The sequence below is a fragment of the Haliotis asinina genome, chromosome 3, assembly GCF_037392515.1.
Source record: "Haliotis asinina isolate JCU_RB_2024 chromosome 3, JCU_Hal_asi_v2, whole genome shotgun sequence".
Classification (NCBI taxonomy): domain Eukaryota; kingdom Metazoa; phylum Mollusca; class Gastropoda; order Lepetellida; family Haliotidae; genus Haliotis; species Haliotis asinina.
In genome coordinates, this window is record NC_090282.1 from 8,683,039 (window position 1) to 8,706,034 (window position 22,996).

Here is a 22,996-nt window from a genome sequence, read left to right on the forward strand (position 1 = left end):
TAGCATGTATTTGCGTCAACTACAAACATCTGTAAAATCCAAAAGAGCGAAATATCAAGTACTGATGTTTACAAAAAGCAAGTGCGTCCCTGGGTGGGCTTGAACCACCAACCTCTCGGTTAACAGCCGAACGCGCTAACCGATTGCGCCACAGAGACGGAACTGACGAGATAGGGCTCACTTTAAGATGTGACTGATGTGATGGAAGTTATGTGCCCTTGCCGAGGGAAACGTCTGGTGGTGTGTTTCAACAACTGTTGTGTAAGGGGTGGGATAGTCTTGCGCAATGACACATTGGCTTACCTGATGTATTTATTGGAAGATGTGGACACTGGGATGTACATGAAGATAAATCTAGGACTTTAGATGCATGTATTTTACTTCTGACTGTACACATGACATATGTATACTTCTTGATGTGAACTCACTTTCTTGTGAGATGAATTAATTGTTCCAAAGCCAGGAATTTGTTCCTATGACGTAAAATGCATGCCTTTTACTTTTGACTTTGCACGTGACTAATATATATTTCTTGAAATTGAAGTCAATTTCTTGTCAGATGGTAAAAGAATTTGTTCCAATGGCGGGAATGGAACCCGGGCCGCCTGGGTGAAAGCCAGGAATCCTAACCACTAGACCACATTGGAAGCTGATATTCTACAGGCAGTGGTAAAGGACTGAATGCTGGCTGTATTCCTGCCGTCTTTGTGCACAGAGTTCTTGTGCATGAGAATGACGACCTGACATTAATGAATACATGTATATCAAGTGTGTTAGAGACTTGTTTAAACTGATATATCGTATTGTAGCATGTATTTGCGTCAACTACAAACATCTGTAAAATCCAAAAGAGCGAAATATCAAGTACTGATGTTTACAAAAAGCAAGTGCGTGCCTGGGTGGGCTTGAACCACCAACCTTTCGGTTAACAGCCGAACGCGCTAACCGATTGCGCCACAGAGACGGAACTGACGAGATGGGGCTCACTTTAAGATGTGACTGATGTGATGGAAGTTATGTGCCCTTGCCGAGGGAAACGTCTGGTGGTGTGTTTCAACAACTGTTGTGTAAGGGGTGGGATAGTCTTGCGCAATGACACATTGGCTTACCTGATGTATTTATTGGAAGATGTGGACACTGGGATGTACATGAAGATAAATCTAGGACTTTAGATGCATGTATTTTACTTCTGACTGTACACATGACATATGTATACTTCTTGATGTGAACTCACTTTCTTGTGAGATGAATTAATTGTTCCAAAGCCAGGAATTTGTTCCTATGACGTAAAATGCATGCCTTTTACTTTTGACTTTGCACGTGACTAATATATACTTCTTGAAATTGAAGTCAATTTCTTGTCAGATGGTAAAAGAATTTGTTCCAATGCCGGGAATCGAACCCGGGCCGCCTGGGTGAAAGCCAGGAATCCTAACCACTAGACCACATTGGAAGCTGATATTTTACAGGCAATGGTAAAGGACTGAATGCTGGCTGTATTCCTGCCGTCTTTGTGCACAGAGTTCTTGTGCATGAGAATGACGACCTGACATTAATGAATACATGTATATCAAGTGTGTTAGAGACTTGTTTAAACTGATATATCGTATTGTAGCATGTATTTGCGTCAACTACAAACATCTGTAAAATCCAAAAGAGCGAAATATCAAGTACTGATGTTTACAAAAAGCAAGTGCGTCCCTGGGTGGGCTTGAACCACCAACCTTTCGGTTAACAGCCGAACGCGCTAACCGATTGCGCCACAGAGACGGAACTGACGAGATGGGGCTCACTTTAAGATGTGACTGATATGGTGGAAGTTATGTGCCCTTGCCGAGGGAAACGTCTGGTGGTGTGTTTCAACAACAGTAGTATAGGGAATGGGGGTTCTGGACCACTTCACATATAGAGTGTGCTAAAGCTAAGCAAAAGCTAAGCAAAAGCTAAGCAAAGCTAATTTCCTTAGCTTTGTTTAGCTTTTGCTTAGCTTTTGCTTAGCTTTAGCACACTCTATATGTGAAGTGGTCCAGAACCCCCATTCCCTATACTACTACAACTGTTGTGTAAGGGGTGGGATAGTCTTGCGCAATGACACATTGGCTTACCTGATGTATTTATTGGAAGATGTGGACACTGGGATGTACATGAAGATAAATCTAGGACTTTAGATGCATGTATTTTACTTCTGACTGTACGCATGACATATGTATACTTCTTGATGTGAACTCACTTTCTTGTGAGATGAATTAATTGTTCCAAAGCCAGGAATTTGTTCCTATGACGTAAAATGCATGCCTTTTACTTTTGACTTTGCACGTGACTAATATATACTTCTTGAAATTGAACTCAATTTCTTGTCAGATGGTAAAAGAATTTGTTCCAATGCCGGGAATGGAACCCGGGCCGCCTGGGTGAAAGCCAGGAATCCTAACCACTAGACCACATTGGAAGCTGATATTTTACAGGCAATGGTAAAGGACTGAATGCTGGCTGTATTCCTGCCGTCTTTGTGCACAGAGTTCTTGTGCATGAGAATGACGACCTGACATTAATGAATACATGTATATCAAGTGTGTTAGAGACTTGTTTAAACTGATATATCGTATTGTAGCATGTATTTGCGTCAACTACAAACATCTGTAAAATCCAAAAGAGCGAAATATCAAGTACTGATGTTTACAAAAAGCAAGTGCGTCCCTGGGTGGGCTTGAACCACCAACCTTTCGGTTAACAGCCGAACGCGCTAACCGATTGCGCCACAGAGACGGAACTGACGAGATGGGGCTCACTTTAAGATGTGACTGATGTGATGGAAGTTATGTGCCCTTGCCGAGGGAAACGTCTGGTGGTGTGTTTCAACAACTGTTGTGTAAGGGGTGGGATAGTCTTGCGCAATGACACATTGGCTTACCTGATGTATTTATTGGAAGATGTGGACACTGGGATGTACATGAAGATAAATCTAGGACTTTAGATGCATGTATTTTACTTCTGACTGTACACATGACATATGTATACTTCTTGATGTGAACTCACTTTCTTGTGAGATGAATTAATTGTTCCAAAGCCAGGAATTTGTTCCTATGACGTAAAATGCATGCCTTTTACTTTTGTCTTTGCACGTGACTAATATATACTTCTTGAAATTGAACTCAATTTCTTGTCAGATGGTAAAAGAATTTGTTCCAATGCCGGGAATCGAACCCGGGCCGCCTGGGTGAAAGCCAGGAATCCTAACCACTAGACCACATTGGAAGCTGATATTTTACAGGCAATGGTAAAGGACTGAATGCTGGCTGTATTCCTGCCGTCTTTGTGCACAGAGTTCTTGTGCATGAGAATGACGACCTGACATTAATGAATACATGTATATCAAGTGTGTTAGAGACTTGTTTAAACTGATATATCGTATTGTAGCATGTATTTGCGTCAACTACAAACATCTGTAAAATCCAAAAGAGCGAAATATCAAGTACTGATGTTTACAAAAAGCAAGTGCGTCCCTGGGTGGGCTTGAACCACCAACCTCTCGGTTAACAGCCGAACGCGCTAACCGATTGCGCCACAGAGACGGAACTGACGAGATAGGGCTCACTTTAAGATGTGACTGATGTGATGGAAGTTATGTGCCCTTGCCGAGGGAAACGTCTGGTGGTGTGTTTCAACAACTGTTGTGTAAGGGGTGGGATAGTCTTGCGCAATGACACATTGGCTTACCTGATGTATTTATTGGAAGATGTGGACACTGGGATGTACATGAAGATAAATCTAGGACTTTAGATGCATGTATTTTACTTCTGACTGTACACATGACATATGTATACTTCTTGATGTGAACTCACTTTCTTGTGAGATGAATTAATTGTTCCAAAGCCAGGAATTTGTTCCTATGACGTAAAATGCATGCCTTTTACTTTTGTCTTTGCACGTGACTAATATATACTTCTTGAAATTGAACTCAATTTCTTGTCAGATGGTAAAAGAATTTGTTCCAATGCCGGGAATCGAACCCGGGCCGCCTGGGTGAAAGCCAGGAATCCTAACCACTAGACCACATTGGAAGCTGATATTTTACAGGCAATGGTAAAGGACTGAATGCTGGCTGTATTCCTGCCGTCTTTGTGCACAGAGTTCTTGTGCATGAGAATGACGACCTGACATTAATGAATACATGTATATCAAGTGTGTTAGAGACTTGTTTAAACTGATATATCGTATTGTAGCATGTATTTGCGTCAACTACAAACATCTGTAAAATCCAAAAGAGCGAAATATCAAGTACTGATGTTTACAAAAAGCAAGTGCGTCCCTGGGTGGGCTTGAACCACCAACCTCTCGGTTAACAGCCGAACGCGCTAACCGATTGCGCCACAGAGACGGAACTGACGAGATAGGGCTCACTTTAAGATGTGACTGATGTGATGGAAGTTATGTGCCCTTGCCGAGGGAAACGTCTGGTGGTGTGTTTCAACAACTGTTGTGTAAGGGGTGGGATAGTCTTGCGCAATGACACATTGGCTTACCTGATGTATTTATTGGAAGATGTGGACACTGGGATGTACATGAAGATAAATCTAGGACTTTAGATGCATGTATTTTACTTCTGACTGTACACATGACATATGTATACTTCTTGATGTGAACTCACTTTCTTGTGAGATGAATTAATTGTTCCAAAGCCAGGAATTTGTTCCTATGACGTAAAATGCATGCCTTTTACTTTTGTCTTTGCACGTGACTAATATATACTTCTTGAAATTGAACTCAATTTCTTGTCAGATGGTAAAAGAATTTGTTCCAATGCCGGGAATCGAACCCGGGCCGCCTGGGTGAAAGCCAGGAATCCTAACCACTAGACCACATTGGAAGCTGATATTTTACAGGCAATGGTAAAGGACTGAATGCTGGCTGTATTCCTGCCGTCTTTGTGCACAGAGTTCTTGTGCATGAGAATGACGACCTGACATTAATGAATACATGTATATCAAGTGTGTTAGAGACTTGTTTAAACTGATATATCGTATTGTAGCATGTATTTGCGTCAACTACAAACATCTGTAAAATCCAAAAGAGCGAAATATCAAGTACTGATGTTTACAAAAAGCAAGTGCGTCCCTGGGTGGGCTTGAACCACCAACCTCTCGGTTAACAGCCGAACGCGCTAACCGATTGCGCCACAGAGACGGAACTGACGAGATAGGGCTCACTTTAAGATGTGACTGATGTGATGGAAGTTATGTGCCCTTGCCGAGGGAAACGTCTGGTGGTGTGTTTCAACAACTGTTGTGTAAGGGGTGGGATAGTCTTGCGCAATGACACATTGGCTTACCTGATGTATTTATTGGAAGATGTGGACACTGGGATGTACATGAAGATAAATCTAGGACTTTAGATGCATGTATTTTACTTCTGACTGTACACATGACATATGTATACTTCTTGATGTGAACTCACTTTCTTGTGAGATGAATTAATTGTTCCAAAGCCAGGAATTTGTTCCTATGACGTAAAATGCATGCCTTTTACTTTTGTCTTTGCACGTGACTAATATATACTTCTTGAAATTGAACTCAATTTCTTGTCAGATGGTAAAAGAATTTGTTCCAATGCCGGGAATCGAACCCGGGCCGCCTGGGTGAAAGCCAGGAATCCTAACCACTAGACCACATTGGAAGCTGATATTTTACAGGCAATGGTAAAGGACTGAATGCTGGCTGTATTCCTGCCGTCTTTGTGCACAGAGTTCTTGTGCATGAGAATGACGACCTGACATTAATGAATACATGTATATCAAGTGTGTTAGAGACTTGTTTAAACTGATATATCGTATTGTAGCATGTATTTGCGTCAACTACAAACATCTGTAAAATCCAAAAGAGCGAAATATCAAGTACTGATGTTTACAAAAAGCAAGTGCGTCCCTGGGTGGGCTTGAACCACCAACCTTTCGGTTAACAGCCGAACGCGCTAACCGATTGCGCCACAGAGACGGAACTGACGAGATGGGGCTCACTTTAAGATGTGACTGATGTGATGGAAGTTATGTGCCCTTGCCGAGGGAAACGTCTGGTGGTGTGTTTCAACAACTGTTGTGTAAGGGGTGGGATAGTCTTGCGCAATGACACATTGGCTTACCTGATGTATTTATTGGAAGATGTGGACACTGGGATGTACATGAAGATAAATCTAGGACTTTAGATGCATGTATTTTACTTCTGACTGTACACATGACATATGTATACTTCTTGATGTGAACTCACTTTCTTGTGAGATGAATTAATTGTTCCAAAGCCAGGAATTTGTTCCTATGACGTAAAATGCATGCCTTTTACTTTTGACTTTGCACGTGACTAATATATACTTCTTGAAATTGAACTCAATTTCTTGTCAGATGGTAAAAGAATTTGTTCCAATGGCGGGAATCGAACCCGGGCCGCCTGGGTGAAAGCCAGGAATCCTAACCACTAGACCACATTGGAAGCTGATATTTTACAGGCAATGGTAAAGGACTGAATGCTGGCTGTATTCCTGCCGTCTTTGTGCACAGAGTTCTTGTGCATGAGAATGACGACCTGACATTAATGAATACATGTATATCAAGTGTGTTAGAGACTTGTTTAAACTGATATATCGTATTGTAGCATGTATTTGCGTCAACTACAAACATCTGTAAAATCCAAAAGAGCGAAATATCAAGTACTGATGTTTACAAAAAGCAAGTGCGTCCCTGGGTGGGCTTGAACCACCAACCTTTCGGTTAACAGCCGAACGCGCTAACCGATTGCGCCACAGAGACGGAACTGACGAGATGGGGCTCACTTTAAGATGTGACTGATATGGTGGAAGTTATGTGCCCTTGCCGAGGGAAACGTCTGGTGGTGTGTTTCAACAACAGTAGTATAGGGAATGGGGGTTCTGGACCACTTCACATATAGAGTGTGCTAAAGCTAAGCAAAAGCTAAGCAAAAGCTAAGCAAAGCTAATTTCCTTAGCTTTGTTTAGCTTTTGCTTAGCTTTTGCTTAGCTTTAGCACACTCTATATGTGAAGTGGTCCAGAACCCCCATTCCCTATACTACTACAACTGTTGTGTAAGGGGTGGGATAGTCTTGCGCAATGACACATTGGCTTACCTGATGTATTTATTGGAAGATGTGGACACTGGGATGTACATGAAGATAAATCTAGGACTTTAGATGCATGTATTTTACTTCTGACTGTACGCATGACATATGTATACTTCTTGATGTGAACTCACTTTCTTGTGAGATGAATTAATTGTTCCAAAGCCAGGAATTTGTTCCTATGACGTAAAATGCATGCCTTTTACTTTTGACTTTGCACGTGACTAATATATACTTCTTGAAATTGAACTCAATTTCTTGTCAGATGGTAAAAGAATTTGTTCCAATGCCGGGAATGGAACCCGGGCCGCCTGGGTGAAAGCCAGGAATCCTAACCACTAGACCACATTGGAAGCTGATATTTTACAGGCAGTGGTAAAGGACTGAATGCTGGCTGTATTCCTGCCGTCTTTGTGCACAGAGTTCTTGTGCATGAGAATGACGACCTGACATTAATGAATACATGTATATCAAGTGTGTTAGAGACTTGTTTAAACTGATATATCGTATTGTAGCATGTATTTGCGTCAACTACAAACATCTGTAAAATCCAAAAGAGCGAAATATCAAGTACTGATGTTTACAAAAAGCAAGTGCGTCCCTGGGTGGGCTTGAACCACCAACCTCTCGGTTAACAGCCGAACGCGCTAACCGATTGCGCCACAGAGACGGAACTGACGAGATAGGGCTCACTTTAAGATGTGACTGATGTGATGGAAGTTATGTGCCCTTGCCGAGGGAAACGTCTGGTGGTGTGTTTCAACAACTGTTGTGTAAGGGGTGGGATAGTCTTGCGCAATGACACATTGGCTTACCTGATGTATTTATTGGAAGATGTGGACACTGGGATGTACATGAAGATAAATCTAGGACTTTAGATGCATGTATTTTACTTCTGACTGTACACATGACATATGTATACTTCTTGATGTGAACTCACTTTCTTGTGAGATGAATTAATTGTTCCAAAGCCAGGAATTTGTTCCTATGACGTAAAATGCATGCCTTTTACTTTTGTCTTTGCACGTGACTAATATATACTTCTTGAAATTGAACTCAATTTCTTGTCAGATGGTAAAAGAATTTGTTCCAATGCCGGGAATCGAACCCGGGCCGCCTGGGTGAAAGCCAGGAATCCTAACCACTAGACCACATTGGAAGCTGATATTTTACAGGCAATGGTAAAGGACTGAATGCTGGCTGTATTCCTGCCGTCTTTGTGCACAGAGTTCTTGTGCATGAGAATGACGACCTGACATTAATGAATACATGTATATCAAGTGTGTTAGAGACTTGTTTAAACTGATATATCGTATTGTAGCATGTATTTGCGTCAACTACAAACATCTGTAAAATCCAAAAGAGCGAAATATCAAGTACTGATGTTTACAAAAAGCAAGTGCGTCCCTGGGTGGGCTTGAACCACCAACCTCTCGGTTAACAGCCGAACGCGCTAACCGATTGCGCCACAGAGACGGAACTGACGAGATAGGGCTCACTTTAAGATGTGACTGATGTGATGGAAGTTATGTGCCCTTGCCGAGGGAAACGTCTGGTGGTGTGTTTCAACAACTGTTGTGTAAGGGGTGGGATAGTCTTGCGCAATGACACATTGGCTTACCTGATGTATTTATTGGAAGATGTGGACACTGGGATGTACATGAAGATAAATCTAGGACTTTAGATGCATGTATTTTACTTCTGACTGTACACATGACATATGTATACTTCTTGATGTGAACTCACTTTCTTGTGAGATGAATTAATTGTTCCAAAGCCAGGAATTTGTTCCTATGACGTAAAATGCATGCCTTTTACTTTTGTCTTTGCACGTGACTAATATATACTTCTTGAAATTGAACTCAATTTCTTGTCAGATGGTAAAAGAATTTGTTCCAATGCCGGGAATCGAACCCGGGCCGCCTGGGTGAAAGCCAGGAATCCTAACCACTAGACCACATTGGAAGCTGATATTTTACAGGCAATGGTAAAGGACTGAATGCTGGCTGTATTCCTGCCGTCTTTGTGCACAGAGTTCTTGTGCATGAGAATGACGACCTGACATTAATGAATACATGTATATCAAGTGTGTTAGAGACTTGTTTAAACTGATATATCGTATTGTAGCATGTATTTGCGTCAACTACAAACATCTGTAAAATCCAAAAGAGCGAAATATCAAGTACTGATGTTTACAAAAAGCAAGTGCGTCCCTGGGTGGGCTTGAACCACCAACCTCTCGGTTAACAGCCGAACGCGCTAACCGATTGCGCCACAGAGACGGAACTGACGAGATAGGGCTCACTTTAAGATGTGACTGATGTGATGGAAGTTATGTGCCCTTGCCGAGGGAAACGTCTGGTGGTGTGTTTCAACAACTGTTGTGTAAGGGGTGGGATAGTCTTGCGCAATGACACATTGGCTTACCTGATGTATTTATTGGAAGATGTGGACACTGGGATGTACATGAAGATAAATCTAGGACTTTAGATGCATGTATTTTACTTCTGACTGTACACATGACATATGTATACTTCTTGATGTGAACTCACTTTCTTGTGAGATGAATTAATTGTTCCAAAGCCAGGAATTTGTTCCTATGACGTAAAATGCATGCCTTTTACTTTTGTCTTTGCACGTGACTAATATATACTTCTTGAAATTGAACTCAATTTCTTGTCAGATGGTAAAAGAATTTGTTCCAATGCCGGGAATCGAACCCGGGCCGCCTGGGTGAAAGCCAGGAATCCTAACCACTAGACCACATTGGAAGCTGATATTTTACAGGCAATGGTAAAGGACTGAATGCTGGCTGTATTCCTGCCGTCTTTGTGCACAGAGTTCTTGTGCATGAGAATGACGACCTGACATTAATGAATACATGTATATCAAGTGTGTTAGAGACTTGTTTAAACTGATATATCGTATTGTAGCATGTATTTGCGTCAACTACAAACATCTGTAAAATCCAAAAGAGCGAAATATCAAGTACTGATGTTTACAAAAAGCAAGTGCGTCCCTGGGTGGGCTTGAACCACCAACCTTTCGGTTAACAGCCGAACGCGCTAACCGATTGCGCCACAGAGACGGAACTGACGAGATGGGGCTCACTTTAAGATGTGACTGATGTGATGGAAGTTATGTGCCCTTGCCGAGGGAAACGTCTGGTGGTGTGTTTCAACAACTGTTGTGTAAGGGGTGGGATAGTCTTGCGCAATGACACATTGGCTTACCTGATGTATTTATTGGAAGATGTGGACACTGGGATGTACATGAAGATAAATCTAGGACTTTAGATGCATGTATTTTACTTCTGACTGTACACATGACATATGTATACTTCTTGATGTGAACTCACTTTCTTGTGAGATGAATTAATTGTTCCAAAGCCAGGAATTTGTTCCTATGACGTAAAATGCATGCCTTTTACTTTTGACTTTGCACGTGACTAATATATACTTCTTGAAATTGAACTCAATTTCTTGTCAGATGGTAAAAGAATTTGTTCCAATGGCGGGAATCGAACCCGGGCCGCCTGGGTGAAAGCCAGGAATCCTAACCACTAGACCACATTGGAAGCTGATATTTTACAGGCAATGGTAAAGGACTGAATGCTGGCTGTATTCCTGCCGTCTTTGTGCACAGAGTTCTTGTGCATGAGAATGACGACCTGACATTAATGAATACATGTATATCAAGTGTGTTAGAGACTTGTTTAAACTGATATATCGTATTGTAGCATGTATTTGCGTCAACTACAAACATCTGTAAAATCCAAAAGAGCGAAATATCAAGTACTGATGTTTACAAAAAGCAAGTGCGTCCCTGGGTGGGCTTGAACCACCAACCTTTCGGTTAACAGCCGAACGCGCTAACCGATTGCGCCACAGAGACGGAACTGACGAGATGGGGCTCACTTTAAGATGTGACTGATATGGTGGAAGTTATGTGCCCTTGCCGAGGGAAACGTCTGGTGGTGTGTTTCAACAACAGTAGTATAGGGAATGGGGGTTCTGGACCACTTCACATATAGAGTGTGCTAAAGCTAAGCAAAAGCTAAGCAAAAGCTAAGCAAAGCTAATTTCCTTAGCTTTGTTTAGCTTTTGCTTAGCTTTTGCTTAGCTTTAGCACACTCTATATGTGAAGTGGTCCAGAACCCCCATTCCCTATACTACTACAACTGTTGTGTAAGGGGTGGGATAGTCTTGCGCAATGACACATTGGCTTACCTGATGTATTTATTGGAAGATGTGGACACTGGGATGTACATGAAGATAAATCTAGGACTTTAGATGCATGTATTTTACTTCTGACTGTACGCATGACATATGTATACTTCTTGATGTGAACTCACTTTCTTGTGAGATGAATTAATTGTTCCAAAGCCAGGAATTTGTTCCTATGACGTAAAATGCATGCCTTTTACTTTTGACTTTGCACGTGACTAATATATACTTCTTGAAATTGAACTCAATTTCTTGTCAGATGGTAAAAGAATTTGTTCCAATGCCGGGAATGGAACCCGGGCCGCCTGGGTGAAAGCCAGGAATCCTAACCACTAGACCACATTGGAAGCTGATATTTTACAGGCAGTGGTAAAGGACTGAATGCTGGCTGTATTCCTGCCGTCTTTGTGCACAGAGTTCTTGTGCATGAGAATGACGACCTGACATTAATGAATACATGTATATCAAGTGTGTTAGAGACTTGTTTAAACTGATATATCGTATTGTAGCATGTATTTGCGTCAACTACAAACATCTGTAAAATCCAAAAGAGCGAAATATCAAGTACTGATGTTTACAAAAAGCAAGTGCGTCCCTGGGTGGGCTTGAACCACCAACCTTTCGGTTAACAGCCGAACGCGCTAACCGATTGCGCCACAGAGACGGAACTGACGAGATGGGGCTCACTTTAAGATGTGACTGATGTGATGGAAGTTATGTGCCCTTGCCGAGGGAAACGTCTGGTGGTGTGTTTCAACAACTGTTGTGTAAGGGGTGGGATAGTCTTGCGCAATGACACATTGGCTTACCTGATGTATTTATTGGAAGATGTGGACACTGGGATGTACATGAAGATAAATCTAGGACTTTAGATGCATGTATTTTACTTCTGACTGTACACATGACATATGTATACTTCTTGATGTGAACTCACTTTCTTGTGAGATGAATTAATTGTTCCAAAGCCAGGAATTTGTTCCTATGACGTAAAATGCATGCCTTTTACTTTTGTCTTTGCACGTGACTAATATATACTTCTTGAAATTGAACTCAATTTCTTGTCAGATGGTAAAAGAATTTGTTCCAATGCCGGGAATGGAACCCGGGCCGCCTGGGTGAAAGCCAGGAATCCTAACCACTAGACCACATTGGAAGCTGATATTTTACAGGCAATGGTAAAGGACTGAATGCTGGCTGTATTCCTGCCGTCTTTGTGCACAGAGTTCTTGTGCATGAGAATGACGACCTGACATTAATGAATACATGTATATCAAGTGTGTTAGAGACTTGTTTAAACTGATATATCGTATTGTAGCATGTATTTGCGTCAACTACAAACATCTGTAAAATCCAAAAGAGCGAAATATCAAGTACTGATGTTTACAAAAAGCAAGTGCGTCCCTGGGTGGGCTTGAACCACCAACCTCTCGGTTAACAGCCGAACGCGCTAACCGATTGCGCCACAGAGACGGAACTGACGAGATAGGGCTCACTTTAAGATGTGACTGATGTGATGGAAGTTATGTGCCCTTGCCGAGGGAAACGTCTGGTGGTGTGTTTCAACAACTGTTGTGTAAGGGGTGGGATAGTCTTGCGCAATGACACATTGGCTTACCTGATGTATTTATTGGAAGATGTGGACACTGGGATGTACATGAAGATAAATCTAGGACTTTAGATGCATGTATTTTACTTCTGACTGTACACATGACATATGTATACTTCTTGATGTGAACTCACTTTCTTGTGAGATGAATTAATTGTTCCAAAGCCAGGAATTTGTTCCTATGACGTAAAATGCATGCCTTTTACTTTTGACTTTGCACGTGACTAATATATATTTCTTGAAATTGAAGTCAATTTCTTGTCAGATGGTAAAAGAATTTGTTCCAGTGGCGGGAATGGAACCCGGGCCGCCTGGGTGAAAGCCAGGAATCCTAACCACTAGACCACATTGGAAGCTGATATTTTACAGGCAGTGGTAAAGGACTGAATGCTGGCTGTATTCCTGCCGTCTTTGTGCACAGAGTTCTTGTGCATGAGAATGACGACCTGACATTAATGAATACATGTATATCAAGTGTGTTAGAGACTTGTTTAAACTGATATATCGTATTGTAGCATGTATTTGCGTCAACTACAAACATCTGTAAAATCCAAAAGAGCGAAATATCAAGTACTGATGTTTACAAAAAGCAAGTGCGTCCCTGGGTGGGCTTGAACCACCAACCTTTCGGTTAACAGCCGAACGCGCTAACCGATTGCGCCACAGAGACGGAACTGACGAGATGGGGCTCACTTTAAGATGTGACTGATGTGATGGAAGTTATGTGCCCTTGCCGAGGGAAACGTCTGGTGGTGTGTTTCAACAACTGTTGTGTAAGGGGTGGGATAGTCTTGCGCAATGACACATTGGCTTACCTGATGTATTTATTGGAAGATGTGGACACTGGGATGTACATGAAGATAAATCTAGGACTTTAGATGCATGTATTTTACTTCTGACTGTACACATGACATATGTATACTTCTTGATGTGAACTCACTTTCTTGTGAGATGAATTAATTGTTCCAAAGCCAGGAATTTGTTCCTATGACGTAAAATGCATGCCTTTTACTTTTGACTTTGCACGTGACTAATATATACTTCTTGAAATTGAAGTCAATTTCTTGTCAGATGGTAAAAGAATTTGTTCCAATGCCGGGAATCGAACCCGGGCCGCCTGGGTGAAAGCCAGGAATCCTAACCACTAGACCACATTGGAAGCTGATATTTTACAGGCAATGGTAAAGGACTGAATGCTGGCTGTATTCCTGCCGTCTTTGTGCACAGAGTTCTTGTGCATGAGAATGACGACCTGACATTAATGAATACATGTATATCAAGTGTGTTAGAGACTTGTTTAAACTGATATATCGTATTGTAGCATGTATTTGCGTCAACTACAAACATCTGTAAAATCCAAAAGAGCGAAATATCAAGTACTGATGTTTACAAAAAGCAAGTGCGTCCCTGGGTGTGCTTGAACCACCAACCTTTCGGTTAACAGCCGAACGCGCTAACCGATTGCGCCACAGAGACGGAACTGACGAGATGGGGCTCACTTTAAGATGTGACTGATGTGGTGGAAGTTATGTGCCCTTGCCGAGGGAAACGTCTGGTGGTGTGTTTCAACAACTGTTGTGTAAGGGGTGGGATAGTCTTGCGCAATGACACATTGGCTTACCTGATGTATTTATTGGAAGATGTGGACACTGGGATGTACATGAAGATAAATCTAGGACTTTAGATGCATGTATTTTACTTCTGACTGTACGCATGACATATGTATACTTCTTGATGTGAACTCACTTTCTTGTGAGATGAATTAATTGTTCCAAAGCCAGGAATTTGTTCCTATGACGTAAAATGCATGCCTTTTACTTTTGTCTTTGCACGTGACTAATATATACTTCTTGAAATTGAAGTCAATTTCTTGTCAGATGGTAAAAGAATTTGTTCCAATGCCGGGAATCGAACCCGGGCCGCCTGGGTGAAAGCCAGGAATCCCAACCACTAGACCACATTGGAAGCTGATATTTTACAGGCAATGGTAAAGGACTGAATGCTGGCTGTATTCCTGCCGTCTTTGTGCACAGAGTTCTTGTGCATGAGAATGACGACCTGACATTAATGAATACATGTATATCAAGTGTGTTAGAGACTTGTTTAAACTGATATATCGTATTGTAGCATGTATGTGCGTCAACTACAAACATCTGTAAAATCCAAAAGAGCGAAATATCAAGTACTGATGTTTACAAAAAGCAAGTGCGTCCCTGGGTGGGCTTGAACCACCAACCTTTCGGTTAACAGCCGAACGCGCTAACCGATTGCGCCACAGAGACGGAACTGACGAGATGGGGCTCACTTTAAGATGTGACTGATGTGGTGGAAGTTGTGTGCCCTTGCCGAGGGAAACGTCTGGTGGTGTGTTTCAACAACTGTTGTGTAAGGGGTGGGATAGTCTTGCGCAATGACACATTGGCTTACCTGATGTATTTATTGGAAGATGTGGACACTGGGATGTACATGAAGATAAATCTAGGACTTTAGATGCATGTATTTTACTTCTGACTGTACGCATGACATATGTATACTTCTTGATGTGAACTCACTTTCTTGTGAGATGAATTAATTGTTCCAAAGCCAGGAATTTGTTCCTATGATGTAAAATGCATGCCTTTTACTTTTGTCTTTGCACGTGACTAATATATACTTCTTGAAATTGAAGTCAATTTCTTGTCAGATGGTAAAAGAATTTGTTCCAATGCCGGGAATCGAACCCGGGCCGCCTGGGTGAAAGCCAGGAATCCCAACCACTAGACCACATTGGAAGCTGATATTTTACAGGCAATGGTAAAGGACTGAATGCTGGCTGTATTCCTGCCGTCTTTGTGCACAGAGTTCTTGTGCATGAGAATGACGACCTGACATTAATGAATACATGTATATCAAGTGTGTTAGAGACTTGTTTAAACTGATATATCGTATTGTAGCATGTATTTGCGTCAACTACAAACATCTGTAAAATCCAAAAGAGCGAAATATCAAGTACTGATGTTTACAAAAGTCAAGTGCGTCCCTGGGTGGGCTTGAACCACCAACCTTTCGGTTAACAGCCGAACGCGCTAACCGATTGCGCCACAGAGACGGAACTGACGAGATGGGGCTCACTTTAAGATGTGACTGATGTGGTGGAAGTTATGTGCCCTTGCCGAGGGAAACGTCTGGTGGTGTGTTTCAACAACTGTTGTGTAAGGGGTGGGATAGTCTTGCGCAATGACACATTGGCTTACCTGATGTATTTATTGGAAGATGTGGACACTGGGATGTACATGAAGATAAATCTAGGACTTTAGATGCATGTATTTTACTTCTGACTGTACGCATGACATATGTATACTTCTTGATGTGAACTCACTTTCTTGTGAGATGAATTAATTGTTTCAAAGCCAGGAATTTGTTCCTATGACGTAAAATGCATGCCTTTTACTTTTGACTTTGCACGTGACTAAAATATATTTCTTGAAATTGAAGTCAATTTCTTGTCAGATGGTAAAAGAATTTGTTCCAATGCCGGGAATCGAACCCGGGCCGCCTGGGTGAAAGCCAGGAATCCTAACCACTAGACCACATTGGAAGCTGATATTTTACAGGCAATGGTAAAGGACTGAATGCTGGCTGTATTCCTGCCGTCTTTGTGCACAGAGTTCTTGTGCATGAGAATGACGACCTGACATTAATGAATACATGTATATCAAGTGTGTTAGAGACTTGTTTAAACTGATATATCGTATTGTAGCATGTATTTGCGTCAACTACAAACATCTGTAAAATCCAAAAGAGCGAAATATCAAGTACTGATGTTTACAAAAAGCAAGTGCGTCCCTGGGTGGGCTTGAACCACCAACCTTTCGGTTAACAGCCGAACGCGCTAACCGATTGCGCCACAGAGACGGAACTGACTAGATGGGGCTCACTTTAAGATGTGACTGATGTGGTGGAAGTTATGTGCCCTTGCCGAGGGAAACGTCTGGTGGTGTGTTTCAACAACTGTTGTGTAAGGGGTGGGATAGTCTTGCGCAATGACACATTGGCTTACCTGATGTATTTATTGGAAGATGTGGACACTGGGATGTACATGAAGATAAATCTAGGACTTTAGATGCATGTATTTTACTTCTGACTGTACGCATGACATATGTATACTTCTTGATGTGAACTCACTTTCTTGTGAGATGAATTAATTGTTCCAAAGCCAGGAATTTGTTCCTATGACGTAAAATGCATGCCTTTTACTTTTGACTTTGCACGTGACTAATATATACTTCTTGAAATTGAAGTCAATTTCTTGTCAGATGGTAAAAGAATTTGTTCCAATGCCGGGAATCGAACCCGGGCCGCCTGGGTGAAAGCCAGGAATCCCAACCACTAGACCACATTGGAAGCTGATATTTTACAGGCAATGGTAAAGGACTGAATGCTGGCTGTATTCCTGCCGTCTTTGTGCACAGAGTTCTTGTGCATGAGAATGACGACCTGACATTAATGAATACATGTATATCAAGTGTGTTAGAGACTTGTTTAAACTGATATATCGTATTGTAGCATGTATGTGCGTCAACTACAAACATCTGTAAAATCCAAAAGAGCGAAATATCAAGTACTGATGTTTACAAAAAGCAAGTGCGTCCCTGGGTGGGCTTGAACCACCAACCTTTCGGTTAACAGCCGAACGCGCTAACCGATTGCGCCACAGAGACGGAACTGACGAGATGGGGCTCACTTTAAGATGTGACTGATGTGGTGGAAGTTGTGTGCCCTTGCCGAGGGAAACGTCTGGTGGTGTGTTTCAACAACTGTTGTGTAAGGGGTGGGATAGTCTTGCGCAATGACACATTGGCTTACCTGATGTATTTATTGGAAGATGTGGACACTGGGATGTACATGAAGATAAATCTAGGACTTTAGATGCATGTATTTTACTTCTGACTGTACGCATGACATATGTATACTTCTTGATGTGAACTCACTTTCTTGTGAGATGAATTAATTGTTCCAAAGCCAGGAATTTGTTCCTATGACGTAAAATGCATGCCTTTTACTTTTGTCTTTGCACGTGACTAATATATACTTCTTGAAATTGAAGTCAATTTCTTGTCAGATGGTAAAAGAATTTGTTCCAATGCCGGGAATCGAACCCGGGCCGCCTGGGTGAAAGCCAGGAATCCCAACCACTAGACCACATTGGAAGCTGATATTTTACAGGCAATGGTAAAGGACTGAATGCTGGCTGTATTCCTGCCGTCTTTGTGCACAGAGTTCTTGTGCATGAGAATGACGACCTGACATTAATGAATACATGTATATCAAGTGTGTTAGAGACTTGTTTAAACTGATATATCGTATTGTAGCATGTATTTGCGTCAACTACAAACATCTGTAAAATCCAAAAGAGCGAAATATCAAGTACTGATGTTTACAAAAATCAAGTGCGTCCCTGGGTGGGCTTGAACCACCAACCTTTCGGTTAACAGCCGAACGCGCTAACCGATTGCGCCACAGAGACGGAACTGACGAGATGGGGCTCACTTTAAGATGTGACTGATGTGGTGGAAGTTATGTGCCCTTGCCGAGGGAAACGTCTGGTGGTGTGTTTCAACAACTGTTGTGTAAGGGGTGGGATAGTCTTGCGCAATGACACATTGGCTTACCTGATGTATTTATTGGAAGATGTGGACACTGGGATGTACATGAAGATAAATCTAGGACTTTAGATGCATGTATTTTACTTCTGACTGTACGCATGACATATGTATACTTCTTGATGTGAACTCACTTTCTTGTGAGATGAATTAATTGTTTCAAAGCCAGGAATTTGTTCCTATGACGTAAAATGCATGCCTTTTACTTTTGACTTTGCACGTGACTAAAATATATTTCTTGAAATTGAAGTCAATTTCTTGTCAGATGGTAAAAGAATTTGTTCCAATGCCGGGAATCGAACCCGGGCCGCCTGGGTGAAAGCCAGGAATCCTAACCACTAGACCACATTGGAAGCTGATATTTTACAGGCAATGGTAAAGGACTGAATGCTGGCTGTATTCCTGCCGTCTTTGTGCACAGAGTTCTTGTGCATGAGAATGACGACCTGACATTAATGAATACATGTATATCAAGTGTGTTAGAGACTTGTTTAAACTGATATGTCGTATTGTAGCATGTATTTGCGTCAACTACAAACATCTGTAAAATCCAAAAGAGCGAAATATCAAGTACTGATGTTTACAAAAAGCAAGTGCGTCCCTGGGTGGGCTTGAACCACCAACCTTTCGGTTAACAGCCGAACGCGCTAACCGATTGCGCCACAGAGACGGAACTGACTAGATGGGGCTCACTTTAAGATGTGACTGATGTGGTGGAAGTTATGTGCCCTTGCCGAGGGAAACGTCTGGTGGTGTGTTTCAACAACTGTTGTGTAAGGGGTGGGATAGTCTTGCGCAATGACACATTGGCTTACCTGATGTATTTATTGGAAGATGTGGACACTGGGATGTACATGAAGATAAATCTAGGACTTTAGATGCATGTATTTTACTTCTGACTGTACGCATGACATATGTATACTTCTTGATGTGAACTCACTTTCTTGTGAGATGAATTAATTGTTCCAAAGCCAGGAATTTGTTCCTATGACGTAAAATGCATGCCTTTTACTTTTGACTTTGCACGTGACTAATATATACTTCTTGAAATTGAACTCAATTTCTTGTCAGATGGTAAAAGAATTTGTTCCAATGCCGGGAATCGAACCCGGGCCGCCTGGGTGAAAGCCAGGAATCTTAACCACTAGACCACATTGGAAGCTGATATTTTACAGGCAATGGTAAAGGACTGAATGCTGGCTGTATTCCTGCCGTCTTTGTGCACAGAGTTCTTGTGCATGAGAATGACGACCTGACATTAATGAATACATGTATATCAAGTGTGTTAGAGACTTGTTTAAACTGATATATCGTATTGTAGCATGTATTTGCGTCAACTACAAACATCTGTAAAATCCAAAAGAGCGAAATATCAAGTACTGATGTTTACAAAAAGCAAGTGCGTCCCTGGGTGGGCTTGAACCACCAACCTTTCGGTTAACAGCCGAACGCGCTAACCGATTGCGCCACAGAGACGGAACTGACGAGATGGGGCTCACTTTAAGATGTGACTGATGTGGTGGAAGTTATGTGCCCTTGCCGAGGGAAACGTCTGGTGGTGTGTTTCAACAACTGTTGTGTAAGGGGTGGGATAGTCTTGCGCAATGACACATTGGCTTACCTGATGTATTTATTGGAAGATGTGGACACTGGGATGTACATGAAGATAAATCTAGGACTTTAGATGCATGTATTTTACTTCTGACTGTACACATGACATATGTATACTTCTTGATGTGAACTCACTTTCTTGTGAGATGAATTAATTGTTCCAAAGCCAGGAATTTGTTCCTATGACGTAAAATGCATGCCTTTTACTTTTGACTTTGCACGTGACTAATATATACTTCTTGAAATTGAAGTCAATTTCTTGTCAGATGGTAAAAGAATTTGTTCCAATGCCGGGAATCGAACCCGGGCCGCTGTCAAGATCACAGATGATTTCGTTTATATAATTAGTTTATGGTACTGTAAATAGATGTAGTATGGTATTGTTAGAGTGTGTTATATATTGTTGGGAGTTGTTGTTAGATTATGTTCGGTAATACTATGGGAACAGGGTTATGTTCAGGGAAGCGTGACCAGGTATGGCCAGAGAGCTGGGGTGTTAATTTGTAAACAATAGAGAGGTGTTGAGTAGCTTGGGTATGGGAGGTCAATATAAATAGTGAGGAAGGGTAGTAATCTGCACAGTCAGCCAGAATCACCACTGTGTTCACCTGTATGGGTTCAACTTTTGTATGGGATTGCATCTCACGCTGGCTGGCGTAAGTTTTTATTATCATTATTACTTTTGTATTTATTGATTGAGTAGATGTAGCAAGAAATTGTTTTACTGATGTAGTATTTCTAGATATATGTGCATATTGTAACACTATATAGCCACAAAGCCATTCAAAATTTGAATGTTATCGTTCCACAAAAACTGTTCCACTTTCAAATATGTAAATCGGAGTAAAGTACATGCATAAAGTATAAGACATTGACACATGTCTTACTGAGTAACTGTAGTTACTTATAGTGTATTGTAGTGTCCCGGAACTGGCCGGTTATCCTTAAAGTAAGGAGAGGGGTATTATCTCCGCCTGTAAGGAGACAGACAAGAGTCTTCCCTGTTGTACAAGGAGCATGTATCTCCTAGTAATGTGAGATGTGGATGGCACAGCCATCAACCATTACACAGGCCCCTTAAACTCCGTGAGGGAAACCATCGCCTGGGTGTGAGGGATACCACACAAATACTATGACGTCACCAAGTGGAACCAAAGTGCACTGACATTCTGATTACATTGTAAAGAGAAAGTGTTCTCTCTGAGTGGCTAATTCCTTTATTGTTATTTAGTTCAATTGTTTAGTTTCTGATTGGGATTATATGTAATCATTATCTATATTAGTGAGGGTATTAGGATTTTAGTGTAGTTAGTAGTAGTAGTAGTATTATTAGAACTTTAGCAATATAAGTGGTAGACAGAACTGTATATGTAGCTAGGTTAGGTAATTAGATTAGTTAGTTGTATTTGCACCTGTAGAATTAGTTTAGTATAGGTATTGGGGTTACTTATATCTTAAGGGGAGGAATAAAGTTTTGCAAAACAAACTATTCTTCTGTTGTGGTTACTTTGGTATGTGACATTTTGGTGGCAGCGGTGGGATAATTAGATTATTTGTCACTATCAAAGGGAACCCTAGTTGTGTTCTGTAGCGCATTTGATGTAGCGTTGTTGATTGTATATCGCTGCAGAATCTTTGTGTCCATAAAGAAGGGTTAGAACATACGGCACCACTTCTGCGTCCTTGAGTGTATGATTTGGAATTCAAGGGTGGAGGGTGTATTGTGGTTATTGGTCAGTTAAGGCCATTGGTTCGTCGTGAACATTTTGAACATTGGGATATATGGGAAATCACCTCCGGTTTTATTCTTGGTAGGATCCCTATTTATTCCAGACAGTTTGACTTTTTGTGTACCCTGCTTTGCCCTCATACAGACAATTATGGACATTGACAAACTTATCAAACTGGGTCAGAGTTTAGGGTATGAGAAAGATGATTTGAGAGTGTTTGTGAAAGAGCAAATGGAGTTGGAGAATGAGAAAGAAAAGGACAGGCTCGAACGGGAGGAAAGAGCTAGGGAGCGGGAGATTAAAAAGTTAGAACTGGAGGAAAGAAAGGAGAAAGAAAGGTTAGAATGGGAACGAGAGAGAGAACGATTAGAATTGGAGAAAGAAAAGTGTAAAATACAGTCAAATGAAAGAATAGAACTAGCCAAGTTAGAAAAGAGTGCGGCAGGAAATCAAGAAGGGCAGGTAGGAGAGAATAGATCGGCAGCCATTCCCAAGATGCCTAAAATGCCTCCATTTGACGACCACAATGACAATATTGATGCATATCTGCAAAGGTTTGAACGTGTAGCTACAGCGCAAGGCTGGGACCCGTCCCATTGGGCAGCTTACCTGTGTACTCTGCTGAAAGGTAAGGCTTTAGAAGTATACTCCCGGTTAAATGCCTTTGAGGCTGAAAATTACAATGCAGTTAAAACTGCATTACTTAAACGCTATGAAATGACTGAGGATGGATTCCATCAGAAATTTAGGACTGCTAAAACTGAAACAGGTGAGATTTTCACACAATTTGTAGTTAGAATTGAGAACTATTTCAACAGATGGATTGAACTAAGTGGTACACAAAAGACGTTCGAAGGTGTGAGAGATTTGCTGCTGCGTGAACAGATTTTGAATGTGACTGGAAGGGATCTGGGTATATTCTTGAGAGAGAGAAAGCCAAAAGACGCGATGGAAATGGCTAGACTAGCAGAGCAATTTATAGAAGCTAGAGGTACGAGTCATGGAAGATACAATAGACCAGTTATTCCAGGTCAAACTGACAAGCAGGTTTCCAAAGGG

The 22,996-nt window shown here is 41.5% G+C and overlaps 11 non-coding genes across 11 annotated transcripts; all 11 read right to left on the bottom strand.

Annotated features, from left to right (window-relative positions):
- Positions 1-1,381: 1,381 nt before the first annotated feature.
- Trnae-uuc (transfer RNA glutamic acid (anticodon UUC)) lies at positions 1,382-1,453 on the bottom strand. The gene has a single exon. It is a non-coding gene; the product is annotated as a tRNA-Glu (tRNA).
- Positions 1,454-3,183: 1,730 nt separating this feature from the next.
- Trnae-uuc (transfer RNA glutamic acid (anticodon UUC)) lies at positions 3,184-3,255 on the bottom strand. The gene has a single exon. It is a non-coding gene; the product is annotated as a tRNA-Glu (tRNA).
- Positions 3,256-3,989: 734 nt separating this feature from the next.
- On the bottom strand, positions 3,990-4,061 carry Trnae-uuc (transfer RNA glutamic acid (anticodon UUC)). Its single transcript has one exon. It is a non-coding gene; the product is annotated as a tRNA-Glu (tRNA).
- A 734-nt stretch (positions 4,062-4,795) lies between these two features.
- Trnae-uuc (transfer RNA glutamic acid (anticodon UUC)) lies at positions 4,796-4,867 on the bottom strand. Its single transcript has one exon. It is a non-coding gene; the product is annotated as a tRNA-Glu (tRNA).
- A 734-nt stretch (positions 4,868-5,601) lies between these two features.
- On the bottom strand, positions 5,602-5,673 carry Trnae-uuc (transfer RNA glutamic acid (anticodon UUC)). The gene has a single exon. It is a non-coding gene; the product is annotated as a tRNA-Glu (tRNA).
- A 2,536-nt stretch (positions 5,674-8,209) lies between these two features.
- Trnae-uuc (transfer RNA glutamic acid (anticodon UUC)) lies at positions 8,210-8,281 on the bottom strand. Its single transcript has one exon. It is a non-coding gene; the product is annotated as a tRNA-Glu (tRNA).
- A 734-nt stretch (positions 8,282-9,015) lies between these two features.
- On the bottom strand, positions 9,016-9,087 carry Trnae-uuc (transfer RNA glutamic acid (anticodon UUC)). The gene has a single exon. It is a non-coding gene; the product is annotated as a tRNA-Glu (tRNA).
- A 734-nt stretch (positions 9,088-9,821) lies between these two features.
- Positions 9,822-9,893, bottom strand: Trnae-uuc (transfer RNA glutamic acid (anticodon UUC)). Its single transcript has one exon. It is a non-coding gene; the product is annotated as a tRNA-Glu (tRNA).
- Positions 9,894-14,041: 4,148 nt separating this feature from the next.
- On the bottom strand, positions 14,042-14,113 carry Trnae-uuc (transfer RNA glutamic acid (anticodon UUC)). Its single transcript has one exon. It is a non-coding gene; the product is annotated as a tRNA-Glu (tRNA).
- A 2,346-nt stretch (positions 14,114-16,459) lies between these two features.
- On the bottom strand, positions 16,460-16,531 carry Trnae-uuc (transfer RNA glutamic acid (anticodon UUC)). The gene has a single exon. It is a non-coding gene; the product is annotated as a tRNA-Glu (tRNA).
- A 2,346-nt stretch (positions 16,532-18,877) lies between these two features.
- Trnae-uuc (transfer RNA glutamic acid (anticodon UUC)) lies at positions 18,878-18,949 on the bottom strand. The gene has a single exon. It is a non-coding gene; the product is annotated as a tRNA-Glu (tRNA).
- Between the last annotated feature and the right edge of the window lie 4,047 nt (positions 18,950-22,996).